The sequence below is a fragment of a genome, unplaced genomic scaffold (assembly GCF_019419815.1).
Source record: "Pyrus x bretschneideri cultivar Hongxiangsu unplaced genomic scaffold, Pyrus_bretschneideri_v1 Contig41, whole genome shotgun sequence".
Classification (NCBI taxonomy): Eukaryota; Viridiplantae; Streptophyta; class Magnoliopsida; order Rosales; family Rosaceae; genus Pyrus; species Pyrus x bretschneideri.
This window is the reverse complement of record NW_025999735.1, coordinates 870,606-883,897: the sequence shown is the minus strand read 5'-3', so window position 1 is coordinate 883,897 and position 13,292 is coordinate 870,606. Positions and strand designations below refer to the sequence as shown.

The window sequence follows — 13,292 nt, the reverse complement described above, 5'->3', positions numbered from 1 at the left end:
TTTCTAAGTTCTTCGATTATTTCATTCTCACATTAGTATAAAGTAAACGTGGTCTACGTTCTTTTTATTTATTCTTCCAACAACCAAAAAAAACTTATTCTTTGTTTTTTTTTAATTATTATTACTATTACTACAAACTAGTAATTATACACATGTTATGAATGTGCTTAATAAAATTCGATACTGAACTAGTCAAAACCCGGAAATCAACTCAAAATTGATGAAATTGTGCAATAACATGATTCAAATTAAAAATCAATTTGTGCACTTAATGCACAGGCTCGTTCTGGCAGCTTAGTTGGTGACAGGATCCTGTTTGATTCATCCACCACCTTTACAGCTTCTGTGTTTGTTTTTTCTTTTGTTTCCTTCTTCGGCCCCTGTTGTTCGCTCTTTTATTAATTATTATTAAGTTGCGTTTTTGTACGCCGATTCTCATTGTTGAGTTTCAATAATTTTTAATGGTTAATTATTTCACTCACCACCAAGTTTATTATGTTTTCATAAAACTCTTTTAAGTTTGAGAAATTACGTTAATCAGAGCTTAAGATTTTCATTTTGAGGATATTTGAAGTTCTTTTTTTATATGAGTTCTCATATTAGTTATAGTAGATTAAGTCAACAAACTAAATAATCTATGTTATATTGAAACAAGTAATGTTATTCATACCATATTTTCATACCACCTTAGGTGACATTTGATGTGGACAGCCACATTATTTGAATTAATCAAAATTTTAAATTTAGTTCATTATGTAATAAACTAATAATTAAGAAAAATTAGTTAATTAAATAATAATTGTGGTATACGATGAGTCTTTCTCGTTCATTTCCTTGGGTTTTGCAAATTTTTCAAATAATGTGGCTGTCCACATCAGATGCTAGCTAAGATGATATAAAAATATGGTATGAATAACATTAATTAACAAAATAATTATGCAAAATGATTAAGTTAAGGAAAGTGTCCGCGTTAAACTTTCCGTCTTCTTCCCCTACTGCCTCTCGAAATACAATAATTATGCAAAATGATCAAGTTAAAAAAGTTTCCGCGTGAAACTTTCTGTCTTCTTTACCTACTGCCTCTCTCCTCTAGCTTCCCTTCCTCTATCCTTCTCTCTTGATCGTTCAGTCTTATTCTCTCCTCTATGAGTTTTTCACTTTTTTTTGTCCGCTTCGAGTGTAAAAGAGGCAACAGGACCTGTTTCAAAATTTTCTTTCCCATGGGCCATATCTCTATCAAATTGCGAAAGAAAAAACAAAACCCAGAACGAAAGCATGCTCCCCACCTCGACTCCAGCATCTGAAAGGAAATTTTTCAAAGTTTTGGAGAACCCGTTGTGCTCCAGGAAGAGCCACGGCGCAGAGGAGTGGACCCTTTTGGTCGGGACAGAATCTATCGAAAAAATTATTTAGATGACTTAGGTTGGTTTGGTATTGATGTGTTTTGAAAAAAAACTGCTTCTGCTGTGCTGTGAGAATAAGCGGCTGTGAAATAAAGCAGATGAGTGTTTGGTAAACTTTTTTGTAAAAATGCTTTTGAAAAAAAAAAAACAGTATTATAGTATTTGGTAAACTTTTATATAAAACGGTTGTGAAAAAAAACTGGTTTTTCAAAGCTGGGTTTTGCAGCTTCTTATTTTTGGCTTTTTTTCACCCAAAACTGTGAAAAAAAACTAAAACTGAATGTTTACCAAACACAAAAATAGCTCCCAGCTTTTTTTTATACCAGTTTTTTTTCAGAATTACCTCAATACCAAACCAGGTCTTAATCTATCGGAAAAAAAAAAAAAACTTAATCTAAAGACTCATATAAAAAAAGACATGTTTTCAAAATGAGGACCTTAAAAAAGTAGTTTTGCTACAATAAGTATTGGTTTGGTACTGAACTGTTTTTATAAAAAGTGGATATCATAAAAAATTGAGCTAAAAAAGGTGTTTGGTAAACACTTAAAAACAACTTATTTTCATAGTTTTGGGTGAAAAAAACTGAAAACGAGAAGCACAAAAAATGAGCTTATTCTCACAGCACAGCAGAAGCAGTTTTTTTTCAAAACACAGTAATACCAATCTAGCCCTAACACTCTAAGAGCAGTTCTATTAGGGAATTGATAGACCAACACCCAGCCAAAAAACCAGCCCGACACCTAGGCTATCCACTCCAACCTAGCATTTTGACCGGCACCCAGCCCAAGCCAGGCAAGAGACCGGCCTAAAATCGACAAACCCACATGTCGAGCCATCTGACGTCAGTCGGGTCATCAACCTCCCACACGATCAACGCGTCGTAGATAGATCTTGGTGCATAGCTCCTCGAGGCTGAGGTTGATTTCGGGTTCTTGGTGCAGAGCTCCTCCAAATCCGAATAGGGGGAGAGAGAGAGGGAGAGAGAAATGGAGGGAGGTTCCAAACTTACCTCTTTTTTTTTTAATAAAATTATTATTTTTATTATTTTATAATAAAAAATAATAATATTTTAATAAAATTGACTAGGCTATTTTTTGTTAGGGGTGGTGATGCATGTGGTCTATTACTGTTCATTAGGGGGTCTATTACTGTTCATTAGGGGGTCTATCACTGTTCACTAAGTGGATTAAGTAGGCTAGGTGCTGGCACATTTTTTTAGGGGTGGAATTGTTCTAAAGGAGCGTTTATTTGCCCTCATTAAGTTTCACTGGACTAGAATAGATTAAATATTAGTCCAGTCCGTGTTTGTTTCCTAGCTGGACTAGTTTTAATGGGATTAGTTAGGACTCGCTTTCACTAACAACCTCACTAGCCGTTCTTAGCTATCTCTCCAAAAACCATCGAACTAGCTAAGAACTTCTTTGTCATGCTCGAATCACCTTCTCGACCTCAATTTCGACGGCACAAGCTTCGAGCGTGGCTTCATCTCCGATGACGAACTCGTCGACTTCTTCATCTCTGACGATGACCTCGTCGACTGGGTCATCTTCGTCATCTTCTTCTCCTTCATTGCTTCGCTATCGCATGGTTGTGGCTTTGAAGCTACTGATTTTGGCTTTAGCTTCGGCTTGCCTCCTCGTCGATTGGGTCATCTCTGCCATGACTGCTTCATAATCTCAATCATCTTCTTTGTATGATTTTTTTATATTAAAGGAATGATTTGGCTGTGGTACGATTTTTGTTCTTAATTTCTGTAAATAGATCTGCAGGTTTTGGGTTTTTTCTTCTTCTGGGATTTACCCAGTTGATTTTTGTTCTGAATTTCTGTAAATCGATTTGCTGGTTTAATTGGTTACTAGAAAGCTTGCCTTTCTTTTTGGAAATTCTAAAGGCTTGGCGAAATGGTTAACCAACAAATTCTCTTAATTGAACAAGAAAAGTAAGAGATTGATGCATAATTTGATAGAGAGAAAATGATGGAGAAGAGAAATGAGGAAGGGTAAAGGAAGGAAGGGGAATGAAAATGTGCTTGGGTCCATTCATCTCTAGATTTCACTGCCCTTTTTATTATTCATTTTTGTTTAATTTTTAAGGTAAATTTGAATTAAAAACGGCAAAAAAAATTATAGTCTGTGATTTAGTCCGACATTACACCAAACACTTCACTGAGTTAGTCCAGTTTAGTCTAGTCTATGCCAGTTCAGTTTAGTCCTTGAAGTTAGTCCAGTCCGAGACAGTCTGGTACGACAAACACACCCTAAGAGGTTTTAATCACTTTCACATCACTCTTGAAAAAAATTTACCCTTATAATTGGTTACCATAAAATAAGAAAATTGTTATTAGAACTCTAAAATTTAATTGTGCACTTTAAACTTTTTATATTTAGAAAGAAAAATATACTCATAAAGAATGCACAATTAAGCATATTATTAAAGAATGAAAACTAATGAAAATAATTTTAAAACTTTGAATTTTAACTAAAATTCATGTAATAACTTTATTTAATGATAAAGACAAAAAAAAAAAAAAGAAAAAAAAAACAAAAACTTATTCAACCCAAAGCACGTGCGCATGCAAGCAGTGCGAAAGCGAGCATCTACCATTTCAACAGAAAACCAACAGTGCAAAAGCAACACACAAATTACTTTTTAAATATTTCATCGGGAAGAAAAAGGTTTTGAGAGAGAGAGAGAGAGAGAGAGAGAGGAGAAGAGAATGCCAACCAACTCCATTCAAACTGACATCAACAAATCCCAAAAATTTCCTCAGAGAGAGAGAGAGAGATTTGAGATAAAAAAATATATTACTGACATCAGTACATGACTACCACTTAACCGTATACGTGGGGTAGGCTCTCATCATCGCCCCATGTTCAAATTATGGAATTCTTTATTAATTTTAACCCTAACCATTTAAAACCTAAAAATAAAGAATATTTTATTATGATCCTTAGTGAAGGCACATTAGCTTTTATGATATTTCATTTATGCATTTGTTGTTAATTTTGTATTGAATAAATTAAAGGAAATTCAAATAAATTGTTTGAGAGAAATGTTCTCTATAAGAATATAAGTATTATTGTCAGTGATTCATATGACAATGAGAAGAGAACTTCAAATTTTGAACCTTTTAGTGTTTAGTTTATGAAATAGTCAGTATTTAGTTTAAAAAACAGTGATAGTGTTAGTGTTCGATTTTATGAAATAGTCAGTATTTAGTTTAAAAAACAGTGATAGTGCTAGTGTTCGATTTTATGAAATAGTCAGTGTTTAGTTTAGGAAATAGTTAGTTTTTTTGTTAAGAAATAGTCAGTGTTTAATTTACGAAATAGTGATAGTACTAGTTTACGAAATAGTGATAATACTCGTGTTCGGTTTAAGAAATAGTCAGTGCTTAGTTTATGAAATAGTGATAGTATCCATTTAAGATATAGCCAGCGCTTAGTTTAAGAAATATTGTTCAGTTTAAGAAGTAGTCAATGTTCAATTTAAAAAATAGTGTTCGGTTTAAGAAGTAGTCAATATTCAGTTTAAGAATTAGTGTTCAGTTTAAGAAGTATTCAATGTTCTGTTTAAGAAATAATGAAAATATTAGTGTTCATAAAACTGAATAATGATTTTTTTTCTTATTTTTGATCTTGTATTATTATTACTTAGTTTGTTCTAAAAAATTATGAAAGAATAGTCAAATAAATAAACAATAAAATAAAAAAATGAAAAAAAAATTGTTTATGGAGTGAAGTGAAAGGAGAGAGGAGTGGGGATAGGTGAAAAAAAAAAAAAAAAAAAGATGAGAGACAAAGTTGATGTGAATGGGTGACGTGAAAGGAAAGAGAAAAATTTAAGAGAATATGTGAAAGAGAGAGAGAGAGAAAAAGAGGTTGAACGGTTGAGTGAGGGAGAGTGTGTATGTGTATGATGTTTTGTTGGCTTTTTTTTTTTTTTTTTTTTTGTTATTATGTTAAACTTTTATCCTTCTCATTAAAATTTGAACTTTTTTTTTATTAAAATTTAAGTTTTTTTTTTTATAAAATAAAGTTAGTAGATGATTTTTGATTAATTAAAAATTTAGAGAAACCCTTTTAATTAAAACTCTCATAAAAAAATAAAAAGACAAAAAGACAAAAGCCCTTGCATCCCCCTTCCAATTTATTTTCTTAACCACCAGCTCTTTCCTCCAGTCAAGTCATCTCTAACCGGGCTAACATAGCCCCGTCCAAAATTATAGCATTGCAAAAAAAATATTTTTGAATAAACAGTATCATATTATATTTATATAGGAAAACTAATAAAAAAGACTTGAAAACTTTGAATTTTAACAAAAAAAAAATCATCATATAAGTTTATTTAATGATTAGTACAAATTCAACATTAAACCAGTCCAATAAGACTGGCCCAAGCAATTAGTTTCCACTTTTACCCTTGACTTCTAGTCTTTGCCTGTTTAATCTTCTCCCCATTTCTTGATCTCTCTGTTTAATCGCTACTATCGTTTTTATTCTCAATTCGATTCAAATTTCACCATTTTGCAATTGAATCAATCAATCTCTCTCTCTCCCCCCCTCCTTCCTTCCCTCCCTCCCTTCCTCCCTCCCTTTCTCGATCTCCACCCAATCTCCGTTTTCGTACCCTGCGACAATTTGAGCCTTGAGGTGCCCAAGCAAATATACGAAGTAGCTCTTCCATTGTCGAAGAGAAGTGAGTAGAGGGACGAAGAAGGACGACCACCCTTCTGCTTGTCAGAAATTGCCACTGAGAGTGAAGATTCTGCAAGATTGATCTTTTGACTTTGCCGGAATATGGGTCTGCTTTTGGTTTGCAGCGCCGCGCTGATGCTGCTGCGTTTAATTTTTTATTTTTTTTATTTTTTATTTTTAATTTCTAAATACCCAAGTCCCTCTGATCTTTCTAGCAAGAATTGTGGTCATCTATAGAGGTTTGCTGCTGCGCTTTAGCAATATGCCGCCCATCAGCGGTAGAAAGTTGAAACTTAGATGGAGAAAATGAGAGAAAGAAAGAGAATGACCAAGATAGAAAAGGATGATGACTGTAGATAACACGTGTGTTCCAGATAGTAATTTTATTATTTTAAAGATGTAGATTCAATATAATATTGTAGTCAAAATAAAGTGATTGATTTGATTTACAATAAAATAATAATAATTTTAGAAGGAAAAAAACCTTGTTTTTTGTGTCAAATATCTGTTGGGACACAATTTATTTTTGTCCAAAAAAATAGTGTAAAAATGTAATAGGTTTCACCGGTGCCAACCTGATTCAAATATGGTGTGAAAGCCATAAGGTAGTGTATATACTTCTTACATTAGTTTTAGTATTATTGATTGTAACCACTTTTGAAAACTAAACCAAAATAATATACACTATTTTTGTAATAGAACAAAATAAACACTATATTTTTGAATTATAGCAAAATAACCACATTATTTATGAAAACTGAACTAATATAACCCACACTATTTTTGAAACTATAGCAAAACAACCACACTAATTCTGAAACTGAACTAAAATAACCACACAATTTCTAAAACTAAACCAAAATAACCACACTATTTCTGGAACTCCTGCAAAATAAATCACACTATTTCTAAAATTGAACCAAAATAATTCACGCTATTTATGAAACTACAGAAAAATAACTCACACTATTTATGAAATTGAACCAAAATAACCCACATTATTTCTGAAACTATAGCAAAATAACCACACTATTTCTGAAACTATAGCAAAATATCCCACACTATTTATGAAACTATAACAAAATAACCACACTATTTCTGGAACTACAACAAAATAACCACACTATTTTTTAAACTGAACCAAAATAACTTACACTATTTCTGGAACTACATCAAAATAACTCACACTATTTCTGAAAATGGACCCAAATAGCCCACATTATTTCTGGAACTACAACAAAATAGCCCTCACTGACACACCCTAACTCGGAATGTCCACTAGGACTCCAAATCAAGCTGTGCTGGCCGACACCTGGAAGGTGACGAAGCCATAAAGTGTGATAATGTGTAAACTATGAATAAATTTAAACCTAGAAGTACCAAAATACACGAGTGCGCAGTGAGCGGGTATGGACCCATACACACATGATACAAAGCATAAGTAGAGTACAATAAGGTAAGATAATGATTATATCATCATAAGAAGCCACCTGTACTGAGAAGTGCCACGAATCCTCGTCGATACGGAACTTTACTACTAGAACTTGGAGGGGTGCAAAATAAGTAAATGTGAGTGGGTGAAAACAAAGCTTTTCAAAAACCATTCACTTATCAAAAGTAATAATCCCCCGCCATAAAACCTGTATAATTTCCCAAAAAATAAAACTATGCATAAGGATGAAATCAATTGTATACTATCAATAAATCCAGAAGTATACCTCGATACAACATCTCATTAGCAATATAAATAATCAGGTGCTTAGTAATCCATGCTAGCACGTAAGTCGGAGTCACCTATAGTGACCTGTACGACTCACCCATATCTCATCAATCAATACTAGTACGTAAGTCGGAGTCACCTATAGTGACTTGTATAACTCCCCTATATCTCATCAATCAATGCTAGCACGTAAGTCGGAGTCACCTATAGTGACTTGTACGACTGAACCCATAGCTCATCAAATATCCTTACACACGAGTCGGAACCACCTTTGGTGGTCTGTACGACAAGACTGGGTGTAAATAAGTACGCTCAAGTGCTACGATCACGTGAAGATTGTGCGAATAACTGCGAGTCACCTACGAGTCGGAACCACCTAATGTGGTCTGTACGACAGGCTTGTGCACCTACCTTGGATTCAAGGTGAGCGTAAGGTGCAGAAGGTGAACATCACATGAAGGACTGTGCAATGGCCACGAGCGGGAGCACTAACATTGGGGTGCAGGTTTATGAGCTCTAAATGCATCTAATATGGCATGTATAACTCACAAGCAACTTGTACGACAATGTCAGAGTTGCCTATCATTGCAACCTGTATGACAAGGTCAGAGTTGCTTAAAACATAAATATAGTCATGCCATAACTCAATCATTTTAAATAAAATGTAATCATAACCATGCATCTCACATTTCACAACATATACCTACTTGAACTTACCTTTGCGTCCTGCGTTCACTCTTGTACTTCAAAGCATTCACAATAATTATGCGCAGTAATATACCTATCGATATGCCATGATGCAATCCAAAACTTAACCATATCGTAGTGCTTTCAAGTATATAAATATGTACATATAATGTGGCGTAAAATGCACAATCTATAACGCCCTACTCCCGAACTATTTATTTTCAGGGGTAATTATCGGTGACAAGCCCGACTAAACACTAGCTTAACTAACTATCAATACTTAAGATTCCTTACTTCAATTTCTCTATTCCTCACACACTGTTTTATGACCACATTTAACCAACAAATCATAAAGTTAAAACTCACATTTTCACCAATTCCTTCACATTGCTTAATTTCCCAAATAAGGCTTTTATCTCAAATATTGTATGGCTACATCTAACGTCTCGTTAGATTGCCTATGTACCCTAAACAGGGATCAAGCCATTTGTAGTTCACATAACTAGAATTCAAACCAAATCCGAATATATTCATTTAATCCAACATATACAAGAATCACACTAATATCCAAACTACAACAATTAGGTCTCAAAGGCATAATTAGAATGAAAAAATTTGCATAAAAACACAAAGTCGGCTCCCTGGCCATGCGTCGCCGTACCAGCCGATGCGGGTGAAGGTCGGCCGCCCGGGTTCGCTGGAAAACTCAACTATTTTTAAAAATTCTCAAAATTTACAGAAATGAAGATCTCAAAGAATAAAGCAAACTTTATACCTGTGGCCAAGGCCAATTTGGCCAGAAAACACCTCAAATTGGTCACGAACCGCCGGAAACCCTAAGATGGGTGTTCTTCGATTCGACTTCCTCGATGTTCCAACACCCCTACAATTGCTTGGATCTTGTTCCTGGGTCCAAGGGGAGTTGATTAAGGGTGGTGGTGGGTGGTGAAACTCGCCGGATCGGAGGAATCATCGTCGAACACCTTCGGCGCTCCGATGAGGTTCTTCGCGTTTTTGGGCCTAAAACTCTTCAATCTTAGGCGAAGATGGAAGAAGAAAGATTGGGGAAGAGGTTGTAGGTGGAGGATATGGTGTTCCAACTTAAAAAAAATGGCAGAAATTGGCCGGATTTTTGGTACGGTTGGGTGTGCTGTGCACGGGTGTTTAGTCCACAGGAAGGGGAGGTCCATTCTCCTAATTGACTCTCCCTCCTCTCACCTGATTGGGTCCTATTTTCTATCCTTGAAGCTGATTGGCTTCTTTCCCACAAGGCGGGAATTCAAATAATTTAGTAATCTAAAATGTAAGTAACCAATTTCAAACATCCGTAACTATGCCGTTATAATCCAGACTCACAAACGGCTTTCGCTTATGCATTCGTACCAACGAGTATTACACAAATACGCCAAAAGAATAAGTCATATGTTCCTCTAAATGATGGTCAACAGAAATTAACATCCTTGCCTCTAAAGCATTTTCATCAATTCCCTCGATTAAAATAAATAAAAACATAAATTTAGAGACAGGTTGTCACACTCACTATTTCTGAAAGTTAAACCAAAATAATCTACATTATTTCTGGAAGGAAATAAATAAACATTATTTTTGGATTTACAGCAAAATAACCCACATTATTTTGAATCTAAACCAAAATAACCAACACTATTTCTGGAACTGAACCAAAATAATTCACACTAATTTTAAAACTGCAACAAAATTACACCTATTTTAAAACTGAACCAAAATAATGAGTTTTAAAACTAGGAGATTTTCAGTGTTCTGAGCCATGATTTTTACTACGTTGTGTTTAGATAAGGATTTTGAAGAACACTAACGAGTTTTAAATTATTTCTTTACTTTTCACAACTACTTAATTTATTTGCCTGATAATGTCATCTCGTCGGCAGATAATTAGCATTCTTGTGATAGGTTGAGCATGCCTCGACTTCACAAGTCAAGTCATACATCTCATTGACATGTCCCGTTTGAAAAATATATTTTGCAGTTCATGAATTAGCCTTAATATTGTTCCTGGTCAATAATAACAATTGCAGTGATAAGGGAAATACAAAAGGAGAGAAAAGGATGAGGGCACAAACGTCCAAACCCAAATAAAAGATAGAAAATAAAGGTGATTTGACCCAAAAAAATAAAAAATGTGACTTGACCCACATGAAAAAGAAAACAAATGTGACAAGCAGATACATGGACACAACCAAACAAATATTTAATAGGAGTGTTGCCTCGACAAACTTCACGCGGTTTAAAGCCTAATGGAAAATTTTAACTTTTTGATGGAATGGACAGACGAAATGATACTTCCGTCAGGGGCATTGGCTGAAAAGAGAAAAATTAGTGTTGCACGAATGCTTCTTTATTATTGATGAGGCTTTAGCTTTTATTTTTATTATATTGTATTTTGTCATTTTTATTAAATTTCAGGTTCTTTATATTAAATAAAGTTATAAGATAATTTTTTGTTAAAATAAACTTATCTTAAACCTTTTTTTATTAAACCTCCCTATTTATATATAATCTGGCTATGTTTAGCCTCTCAATAATTTATTATTTTTAAGTTTGTTGAATTAAATTGTCATATTAAAACTACAACAACTTAGACATTAATTCAACAATTGAATTTAGTGTATTCTTTAAATGGCTTGTGTATTTAGTTTCTTTTTAAAATTTCGTCCTAAAAAAAAAAAAAAAATCCAAAGTCTAATGTTAGCTAACGTCATGTAACTGTTAGGTGTTGATAGACTGGACCAGCAAATGGCTAGCTGGCTGGCTAACAATGCACAACCTAATGGCCAAGGGGCTGAAACTTGACCTAGTGGGTCCCTTTTTTCTTTTGGCCCAGCCCTCCATTAGAGTTGGATAGTGGAACATTTTGAGCTGAAATATGACTTATGGCCCTATAGCCATCTCCAATGGAGATGGCCTCCCAATTCTCGCAGTGCAGCCACTAAAAGAAGCTTAATTGGGACTCTTTCTCCTTGGCCTAGTTGGGTAAGGATAAAAGTCCTCGTTTGGAATTACATTGAAAATAGCTGAAAGTATTTTTCGTTTTGATAAAAATATTTTTAGAATCAAATGTTAATAAAAATGTGAGTGAATTGACAGCGTTGCAATTGGAAGCAGCCACCACAATGGGCTACGTTCGAAAGTGGATTTGATGGGCTTACATATAATTGGGGCTTAGGGTAGCTATCAACCAACTCCGCCGCTTTGTCTATACTTGGACGGCGCCTAAAATCCTCAGTGAAATTAGGGTTTCCAAGTGCAAGACGAGAGCCTATATAATTGAATCGCCTCCTCCGACCCTCTCACTCTACCCCCGCCTCTGACTCATCACCTTCGTCGTAACGATGGATGCCTGATTATTTTGCGTATCTGTATCTTTTTCGGGTTTTAATTTTGGGGCTCCGTATCTGTTCTTTTTCTGCTAAACCCACATTTGGTCTGCGTTTATGTTCTTTGATTATTTTGCGTGTTCAAATTAGGGTTTATTTTGGTGGGAGGGGGATTTGGGAGTTGAAGTGATGCTACTTTCCCCATATGATCGAAGCTGATTCAAACTTGCGCTATATTTTAATTTCCAAGCCAGAACTCTGATCTCTCCCAATTCCCCCAAAATCCACTTTTTTTTTTTTTTTTTTTTGTTTTCAAATCTATTTTTTTCTCAATTTCCTTTTTTGTTTTGTTTTGTTTAATTTAGTTATTTTATGAGTTTCTTATTGAAAAAAAGAAAAAAAAGTAAGAGATGGAAGTGATGATTATTTCCCCAAATGATCGAAGCTGAAATAACTGAGCGACTTACATCTCTGTATACCACAGAGACACCAAGCCAGGTGCATCTGATCCATCTTTCTCCACCATATTATAATTTTTTTATTTTTTTATGATTTTATACACGTTTCTGTTATGATAATTCGCTGGTACGATAAAATACAATGCATTTTTGTGTATGATTTTATTATTTTTGTCTGTTTTTGTTGGTTCAAATAATCATATTTTTCGGCTTTAAAAGATGTCCATAACGAAGGACTGAGGCTAGAAGGAATTATCTCCTAGATATTAATTTCTTTTTTCTATTTTTTATTGGTTTATTCTCGCGGGAGTTTAAATATTTAGAAAATTAATAAAAATAGTTTGGAAATTTTGAGTTTTAACAATAAAGAGTAAAATGAATAGTATCAGGTTTGATTTTTTAGTATAAAAATGTGGTTTTTCGATAAAATGAACAGTACTGTAGATTTTTCGTTAAAATTCTCTAAATATTTAGCTGCATGCGGACATTCAAATTTAATCCAATCCCTTGTACAATATAACTTACATGACACGGATTTTTTCGTCACTCTGTTGTCCTCTCTCAATTAGCATGAGGCGCCACGCATTATTTATAAAGAAAACTAATGAAAAAGTTTTGAAAACTTTAAGTTTTAATGATAAAGATAAAATAAAAAGTAAAATGAATAATATCAGGATTGATTTTTTCGTATAAAAATGTATGTTTTTCGTTAAAATGAATAGTACCAAAATTTTTTTGTTAAAATTCTCCTATTTATAATTCCTTCGCAAGCCAAAGAATGAAAGCCAAAAAAGACGCATTTTTTTGTTACCTCCCAACCTTTTCCCAAAGGTGGCTGAGACATGCTGAAAGGACTTTCTAAAAAATGGGACTGTTTGTTATTTATCATTAAAACATTGTGTCAAAAAACATGAAATGACATAAAATCATTAAGAGTAACACTTTTGAAAGTTCCTTTAACATTGTTGAAAAG

The 13,292-nt window shown here is 34.0% G+C and overlaps 1 non-coding gene and 1 pseudogene across 1 annotated transcript; both read left to right on the top strand.

Annotated features, from left to right (window-relative positions):
- The first annotated feature begins 12,041 nt into the window (after positions 1-12,041).
- On the top strand, positions 12,042-12,128 carry LOC125469312 (annotated as a pseudogene).
- A 143-nt stretch (positions 12,129-12,271) lies between these two features.
- Positions 12,272-12,374, top strand: LOC125469311. Its single transcript, XR_007251656.1, has one exon. It is a non-coding gene; the product is annotated as a small nucleolar RNA Z103 (small nucleolar RNA).
- Positions 12,375-13,292: the final 918 nt, after the last annotated feature.